The sequence below is a fragment of the Ictidomys tridecemlineatus genome, chromosome 2 (assembly GCF_052094955.1).
Source record: "Ictidomys tridecemlineatus isolate mIctTri1 chromosome 2, mIctTri1.hap1, whole genome shotgun sequence".
Classification (NCBI taxonomy): domain Eukaryota; kingdom Metazoa; phylum Chordata; class Mammalia; order Rodentia; family Sciuridae; genus Ictidomys; species Ictidomys tridecemlineatus.
The window spans coordinates 116,334,834-116,344,165 of NC_135478.1; the positions used below are offsets into that span (position 1 = coordinate 116,334,834).

Here is a 9,332-nt window from a genome sequence, read left to right on the forward strand (position 1 = left end):
ACTCTGAAAACTTTTAAGAACACTTGCACTAATGGGGAAGGGCAAACCCTGACCCCTTTTTAAAATTTCAATTACAGATCTACACCCAACATTTCTTCTCGGTCTTTCCCCCTAAGCTCATAGTTCCTCTTTCCAGGAGGAAAAGACATTTTTTAAACAAGATGTCACAAACACCTTCCTACACTTATGCTGCAATTCTCCAATGGCAAACTGCCTTTCCTCCCAACAAAAAATAGTGATTCTGCTAGAGCGTTCCACATCACTCATCAACAAGGACCTTGCAAATGATAATCTGTCACAAGGATTCTGGCACCAGGTGTTTCTTAAGCACCTGGGAAGTTCAAGAGTCCTCACACCTCAAAGAAGACAACTTCAGATCTGGCATTTGTGATTATTCTTCTTAAGCTAGCCTCCTAGTTTCAATTCTTAAGATACTGATGCAGGTATACATGTCTTTTCCTTAAAGAGGTTTGTAATTATTTGCTGAGAGCCACAACCAAGTCAAGATGATGCCTTGCACTTTGCCAGAGGGAGTGGTTTGAGAAGTAATGCCAGCGAGCTATTAAGATGATGTTAATTGAGTTAAGCTGTGTATAATTATTAAGATGAAGTAATGCCAGCGAGCCGTTAAGATGATAGAGATTCCTTGTTGGCTAATTGCTGTACCTAGATGAAGTTAATTGAGTTAAGATGTGTATAATTGTTAAGATGATGAGGATTGCTGTAACTGGATGATGCTAAATTGAAACAGGCTGTGTATTCAGTTAGGTATAAATACCTCTGCCATCCTACAATAAAGCGACTCTCGCCGTATCAACCTTCACAAGTTTCTTGTCAACCCCTGGTTATTTTGCCCAGCCAGACTGCAACAATTATTTAGAAAAACCCCTGGGATTCACCTGTGTCCCTGTCCTAGAACTTTCTCATGGTATGGAGTTCACTGATTCTGCAGTTTGTAACTCCATCAGAGCCTTTCATATCTCCAGCCCATTCAAGCCAGCTTCTTCCAGGCTCCCCAATCCCAGAAGATGATGCCATCATCCACCCAAATCCTCTCCTTTTTCTGGCACCCAAAACATCCACACTATCAACAAGGCCTGCCCATTCCTCTCCAAGCCAGGACAACACCATTTACATGAGTACCTTTAACAACCACCTCATTGGGTACCTTACCTCCATTTTTATGTAGACACGGCCCACACTTTGTACATATTGATAAAATAGTATTGAAAAAGAGATCTCTTGAGCTGGGGATGTGACTCAGTGGTAGAGTGCTTGCTTAGCATGCTCAAGGACCCAGGTTCAATCCCAGGGCCACAATAAGATTAAGAAAAACAAAACAATAACACCTCTACCCCCCCAAAAAAACAGAATCACTTGATTAATCTACATAACACTACATGACCTTGGGAAAGTCCAATTTGTCCCACAGAACAAAGATCTACACAAGGGGCTCCCTACCTGACCCTCCAATAAGGGTGCAGCCCTTGCCTGCTCCTACATCCCTGCCCTGTATTCACCTTACTTCTCTAGAGAACACTTCAGTTGTTTGAGATAGGGTCACAACAGGCCCATCTTAAAAAGTGTGTCTTTGTGCCTCTGTCATCCCCTTCATTCTCCTCTCCCTGATTTGCATACAGCTCACTCCTGACATGTATATTTCAGCTTCTCACGAGTTTTCCATGACCACACAATCTAAAGGGCCATGAGAGAGTCCCCATAACATGAAATACTATCAGAATGGATCCATCTTATCTGCCTGCTGTGAGAACCCAAGTTCCACAATCAGGAGACTCAACTGTCCTAGCATGCACAGCCAAGATGCAACTGAGGCCCTAACTCCTTTTGGAGAAATTACAGAAGAACTGAAGGTGGCCCACATGCCAGGGTAACGTTGTCACTGGACCATTCCCTTAAATGCCCATTAGAGTGCAGTGTATTTCCAATGGCTCCACATGGCTATATTTTGGATTCTTATAAACGAATAGAACTCTTTTCCATATCATTCATCTGCAACTTATTTCTAGTTGCTCCAAGTGTCTGGCTCCAAGTGTTTGATCATTCTTTCATTTGTCAAAACTAGAAAGTCAACCATGTCAACTGGCGCATCATGGTTTACTGAGCTAAGTTTACTTATTTCTTTGTGCACACTCAAATTTGAGATTGGGGAACCCATGAATTGTAAGGCTTAGCACATAATTGGCATCACATCAAATGTAATTGATCATTTTTACTCTTTTTGCACCATATACTACAGAGCTAAGACTTCTAGACATGTACATTTTTCTATCTGAAGATTGACCATATTTTATTTTTATCCAATAGTACATGTACATGTTGAAAACTATTCTAGCCACTTCTAATGCTAACAGAGGGGCCCTGCTAGAACTGTCTAATGATGCCATATTGCCCCCTACACAGGCACTTGAACACATGGATAATGAATGAAGCTGTCCTAGTCCCCAAAGGAGACTATGTTAATACTGTATATCTATATTTATGCTTCCTAAATAAGACTTCAGAGAATTTGATTCTACTGAGGTTAAAAATTCTAATATTCAAATATATTTTATAAATAAAATTTCCTACCTGCTGATAGAGGCCCACAATTCTTTTTTGGCTGCCATCCGTTTTTTCAAATGTATCTCTGGGAGTCTGATCCCAATTGACACCATCCACTCTATAGGTTCTGTTCTTGTATCTGTGGTATAATCCCAACATAAGAGTATATTTTTGACTTAGCCATTGCATACAAAAGTATTCTTAATCCTCCAAGTAATTGGAGGATATATTAATACTCAATTTACATACTGTACAACTCACCCATTTAAGTGGATTAGCCAATGGCTTTCAGTGTATCTGCAGAGTTGTACAATCAACAATCTTAGTATAGTTCTACCTCCCCTGAAAGAGCATCAGAACCACAAGCAACCACTCATTTCTACCCCAGCCTCCTAACCCTAAGTCAGCTAGAAATCAACTTCCTACCTCCTAAGAGTTGCCTTCTCAAGTATCATGTGAATTGAATTACACATGTAATCTTTCCTGACTTTCACTTAGCTTTATGTTTTCAAGGTTAATTTGGGCTGGAGCAAGTGTTGGTAACTGATTTCTTTCTATTACCAAATAATGTCCTATTGTAACCAGAAGCAATTCCCCATGTGTATAATCCCAGAGACTAGAAAGACTGAGTTAGGAGGATGACAAGGTCCAGGCCATCCTGAGCAACTTAGCAAGACCCCGTCACAAAGAAAGAGGGGGTTGGGACTTTAGCTCAGTAGAGGAGCACTGCCTACCATGGGTGAGGCCCTGGGTTTTGTATCTAATATCAAAATCTTATATACATACAATGCATATGTATACACACAAATACAAACATATTTTCTGTTGGATGGTTGTATCACATTTGTTTATCTGTATACCACTTGATGGACCTTAGGGTTATTTATACTTTTGGTAATTATGAAGAATGTTATGGACAATCTAGTACCAATTTTGGCAGACAAAACTTTTCATTACTTGGGGTGGGGCTGTGGCTCAATGGTAGACTGCTTGCATAGCATGCGTAAGGCTCTGTATTTGATTCTCAGCACATCACATGAATAAATAAAATAAAGGTCTCTCAAGTAATAAAAATATTTTTAAAACATTTTTAAAGTTTTCAGTTCTTTTAGATATATAACTAGGAGTGGAATTCTGGGTCATGTGGTGTGCTATCTCTGGTCTGACATTTCCTCAAATTATATTTTTCAAAGAAACTACATTATTTTACATTTCTACTGCAATGTAGGAAGGTGGGTTCTACATTTCCCAATTACTTACCAAGTTGTTAATATCTGGTTTTATTTTAGCTATCCTCATGGATGTGGAGTAGTACCTTATTTTGAGTCTCACTGGATGATAATGTTGAACATTTTTTTTATGTGCTCACTGGCCCAGAATATCTGCTTTAGAGGAAGGTCTCTAGAGAAAGGTCTACTCAGATGATGTGTCCTTTATTTAAACATTGGCTATCTTTGTGTTGGGTTCTGTTCTTTATTTATTCTGAATACATTTTCTTTTAAGACATGTTACTTGCACATATTTTGTCCTTGTCTGTCAGTTATCTTTCCGAATTTTTGACAAGATACTTTGAACAAAAGTTGTTAACTTGAAGTTCAATCTACTTCATATTGTCCTTTATCACTGTGCTCTTGCTGTCCTATCCGAGAAGAGTTTGCCTAATAAAGTCAAAATTTACTCCTATACATTTAAAGAAAATCCCCCTTTAGCTCTTATGTACATATAGGTCTATTTTGAGTTAGTTCTGGAATTAAATTTGGGTTAAACTCTGTGCACTGTGTCAGGAGTCAGGTGGATATCCAGTCACCCCAGCATATAACTGACAAGACTTTTCCCCCTTGTTTAATTATCTTGACATTCCTGTCAAACTAATAACTACAAAGACGAGGGCCAACATCTGGACTAAGCTCTTTTACACTGGCCCGCAGGTCAATCTTCGTGCCAGTATCACCCTGTCTCAACTATTGTCACTTTTTAACAAATTCACAGTTGGGAAAAGTGAGTTCTCCAACTTTGTTCTTTGAAGATTGCTTTGGTAAAGTAATTGGTTATTCAAATCCACTGTCTTATCAAGTTAATACTTCTTGTGTAAGAGAAAAATTAAGATAAAATATTCCAATAAAAAGTAGCCAATGCATTATACTTAAGTGCTGATTTTTAAAATAGCCAAAAAATAAAGAGAGAAAAGAAATGCAGAAAAAACATGCTGCTCTGGGCAAACAGACCCAATGAATGGGCATCAGGGACTGAGGGACAGTAGAGCCTAGAGACCCTCTACCAGCTGTGTAACCAGATGAGCAGCAAATAGTTCTTATGAGGTAGAGTTCATACTATTTCTAGTTCTAAACTTCAACCTTCAGTGATTCAACAAATATAGGAACATCTTTTGTATGGGCAGAAGCAGTAATCAAATTGATGATTGTGTAATATTTTTTAAAAACTTAGACTTACTTTGTAAAAACAATTAACCCAACGAATTCTTTGACTACCTTCTCTTTGGTATTTCTTGCAGTTTTTTTTTCAAATATCTTCATTACAAAATCATAAGTAGTTTCCATTCAGAGTACTTCATGGCTCAGGTTGGCACAGAGAGTAAGGCTGTTTTCATATGGAAGAATGCAAGGAATATAACCAGACAAGATTTCCAAGCAGCAAGCAGAAAAACACTGCAGGACAGGATGAAGGTCAAGCTCTGCACATTAAGCAAAGTGTTTCAAGGACTGAGCTCTGGGTCTAAAATAGATACATGTCAACTGGTTTTGATTTCTTAATTTTAGCAATAATTTCACATATATATTTAGATATATATATATATATACATATGTGCACACATAGATACATATATACATATAAATATATGTAGACATATATATGTATTATATATTTTATATTATACATATATTATACACAAACATATATATGCACATTTCAAGAAATCATATAGATGTAGAAAATAAGTAAAATTGCTATTAAAAGTTTTTTCAGAGAGAAAATAATTTTCAAATTTTAGTTGATTTAGGCTTTGTACATTGTTTATTCAATAACTGAATACTGGGGTCCATCCCTAATATCAAAATCTTATATAAATATAATGTGTTTATATACACACAAATCCACACATATTTTCTGTTGAATGGATATACCCATTTGTTTATTTATATATAAGTTGATGGACAGAAGTTTAATTACTTTGCAAGCAAAGGAAAAATGCAAGGGACTCTTGTCCCAGAGGCTGTGATTCTGCACAACAGGGGGAACAAAGTGTTTTGAAAGATGGGATTTCAGGTGTGCCCGGTCCTATTTCACTTCTTAATCTGGGATATAATCATTTTTTAACTCTTCTGCTGCCATCTCCAACTATGAATTTCTTCATCCTGTGGTGGGTGTGTGCTCAAGGACAGATAATAAATGAATGGGGTCAAAAAGTAATCCTGTTCCAGGTTAGGGATGGGGAGAAGGGGATGTAAAATATGTTGATTTTAAAATAAGCCTCAGTGGCAGAGCATCAGGTTAATATTATCAGTTTAATTTATACTTAACTGAACTTTAGTTGCTCATGGTAGATGAGTGGTATTATTTTAAAGGGCATCACTTTTATACCAGTTCAAATAGAGCAATTTTCTAAAAATAATATGTTAAATCTGTAGAACACTATATTTTCCACTTTATACAAATTTATAGTTGTTGAAATCAAATTGATTCCTGTCCCTGGGACCAATTTGTTTCAAATTAACCTGCTTCAGAGTTCTAGAAATTGGGGAATCAACTGAAAGAACTATTTGTTTCAGAGTTGGGGAGCTGACCACCTGGGAGGATAAGGAGGTGTTCAGTGGTGGAAATGTGGTATGCGAGTGAGGGAGCAAAAAGTCCAGAGGGGAATAAGCAGGGTCTGTGGGAATCTGGCATGTCCAGGGCAGAAAGGTATATGATGGGTGGGAAGGGAGATGGAGCTGGAAAGAGAAGCAGGATCACATCACATACAGGGGAGATCCCACAGGACCTGATGATGCCCAAAAAACACTTGTTGAAGAAACAAAACAGAGATGGTAGGAGCCAAAGGAGGAGGTTTGGACCACATGGTTCTTCTAAGCCATTTTGTTCCCTGACAACTAGGTAAGACACTTCTCAAGGGTAGGGATGTCCAATGCACACTGTCCTCCCTGCTTCACTTCCCACTGGAAAATGGCTCCCTAACAACTGAAAACACAAGTAGAAGCTTCTGAGGGTGTAAGAACCCTTTCCTGAGAGCTGCCTGTGAGTTCACCACACAAAGTTGGGAACAGACAATTCTATGGTGGACCAGTCGTTCATAGAAAACAACATGCTCATGAGATGTCATAAGATGGAGTCCCTTATTCCATCAACTGCCAACTACTCTACAAGCACCAGCCCAAGAATTCCAGATGCTCAGAACCCGGTGATCTCATCTTTAGAGAACAATGGGACTGGGGCCTTCTAGGGACTCCCATTGGTGGGGAGAGTAGTGAGTCAGTTCACTCTTTGCAGACCTATAGGCCTGGTAACCAGAGTGAACCTTATGGATTCACAAAAGGAGGACCTGGGCCTCCCTGGCCGTAAGTACACCCAGTCCTTTTGAGTGTGAGCGACAAACTTTCAGGGAAGACCCTTTGCATGGATGGGGTGGTGGCTGCCTGAATGGAGTGCTATTTAGTTAAGAGACAGACTTCTCTATGAAACTAAGAACTCCTCGGAGGCAGAGACCATGTTCTGCCCAAGAAGAAAAGATACCATTGAGGTCCTTGCCCTTAGTGAGGCTTCTTGGTCTGAATGACTGCATGGGTCCCAGACTGGGGGCCAAAAGGCCTGACTTGAGTCTGGCCAGTTCTGGCCCCTCTACACCTAGTGTTCCTTATATGTAAAAGGCTAATGGGGTCGCTTACATGCCTTTCAAATATACTTTGACTGAATCAGGAAATTATTAGGCATGTCTTTGAGAAGGGTGGGAGGAAATGAGAGAATGAATGAGCCAAATCCAGGAGAGGAATTAGAAACAGTTCAGGTCTTAAGCTAGAGCTGTCAGTCAGCTTGCCTCTTTTCTTTTTTTGTTTTTTTTCTTTTTTCTTTCTTTTTTTTTTTTTTTTTACTGCCTCAGCGTGGGTCCCATGGTACTTCGGATTGTTGGGGCTCTGCACCGTGATAACTAGTGGCTGCATCCTCTTACTCCACTGGAGGAAGAACCTGAGGAGGAGACAGCGTGCACAGCAGTGGGTGGAGGTGATGAAAGCTGCCACCTTTAGTTATAGCCCACTGCTGTACTGGGTCAACAAACGACGCAGATATGGCATGACTGCTGCCATCAGAATAGACCCTCCCCGGGCTGTTGACAATACTGACATTCAACTCCAAATTCCGGATCTTCCTTCAGAGCCCCACCCCCGGGAAGACAGGCGTCATGCCTTAAGAGGCAGAAGCCCCAAGGAGGAAGCCTCTGTTCCCCTTCAGCCTGCTCTGGTGGTCCCACAGCAGCCCTCTCCTAAGGAGATGCCAGAGTGCCAGACCCCATCGCCATGCAGAAGCCCCAAGGAGGAAGCCCCTGTTACCCTCCAACCTGCTCTGGTGGTCCCACAGCAGCCCTCACCTAAGGGGATGACAGAGCACCAGACCCCATCATCCTTTCTGATTGTCTTTCCAGAGATCCCCTCTGCCCCTCCCCTCCACACCCTGAACTTTCCTCCCATGCTGTCCCACTCTGCCTCCTACCCCTTTCTCACGGCTCCTAAAAGGAAGGTCCACTTCTATTCCCTTCCCACACTGGCCAGAGGGGTGAACTGACCAATGTGTAGACTTTTACTTCAGTATCGAAGCCTCCTGTCACTGAACGTGAGAGATTCAGGGGCCAGGTATTATAAAAAGGAGTCAAAGTCAAGACTGTGTTCCTGATACACAGGTCATAACCCATATAGATGTTACACAGTAAAGTTTTCTGAAAAGTCAGAGTCATTTGTGTCTCATTTGACAGTAGGAAAGCAATGTCCTTCCCCAGTGTGATGATGGCACAAGTCTCACCAATACAATGAGAACTGGAGGCTGGCTCTGAAGAGAAACATTGAGCCAATACTTGTGGATGAGCTCATTTCCCTCCATCAAGCATTCAATGTGTTCAAGACCCTGGGCTAGGTCCCCAAAGGCACTGTTCTTCTGCAGGATGGGAAGTAAAATTGCCACAAGAGTAACAATTGCCAATGGCACACAGCTACAGAAGTCCACAGTGGCTATGCCACTGGCCACACAAGTCATCATGAGGTCAGTGAACCTCACCACACTATGTGCTGACTGGGTGATGTCTATGATATATCAATTCTTAGCTGATTGTTTCTCTACATTATTTCTAACAGAACAACACTGCAAAATGGTTATTATGGTTTTTTTTTCTTATGAGGAGACAGGTTCCAAGGGAATATGCCATTTCTTTTTGTTGTTATTTTTGCTGATCCTCTTCTCCCATGTACGTCTGCCTGGCATTACAATTCCTGGTCTTTCCACCCCATGATATCCCTTCCCTAATCATGTCTTCTTAAAACATCCTTGGTGAAAGAATGCTTCACTGTGTATGGAGTGTCATCAGCTTGGTGTACAGATTTGCTTACTGAAAGGGCTGGTGGTAACCACCTAATATTATATGGAGTAACACATCCAAAGCACTATCTTAAGATATCCACAGCTGCACAAAAGTTGAGTCCCCTGTCATTCTTCTACATGGGAATATAAATAATTTTTATACTTTCTGAATAAGGTCCAAAAAGGAGACA

At 40.5% G+C, this 9,332-nt stretch overlaps 1 pseudogene; it reads left to right on the forward strand.

The window, feature by feature from the left end:
• The first annotated feature begins 7,800 nt into the window (after positions 1-7,800).
• Positions 7,801-8,355, forward strand: LOC144368494 (testis-expressed protein 38 pseudogene; annotated as a pseudogene).
• Positions 8,356-9,332: the final 977 nt, after the last annotated feature.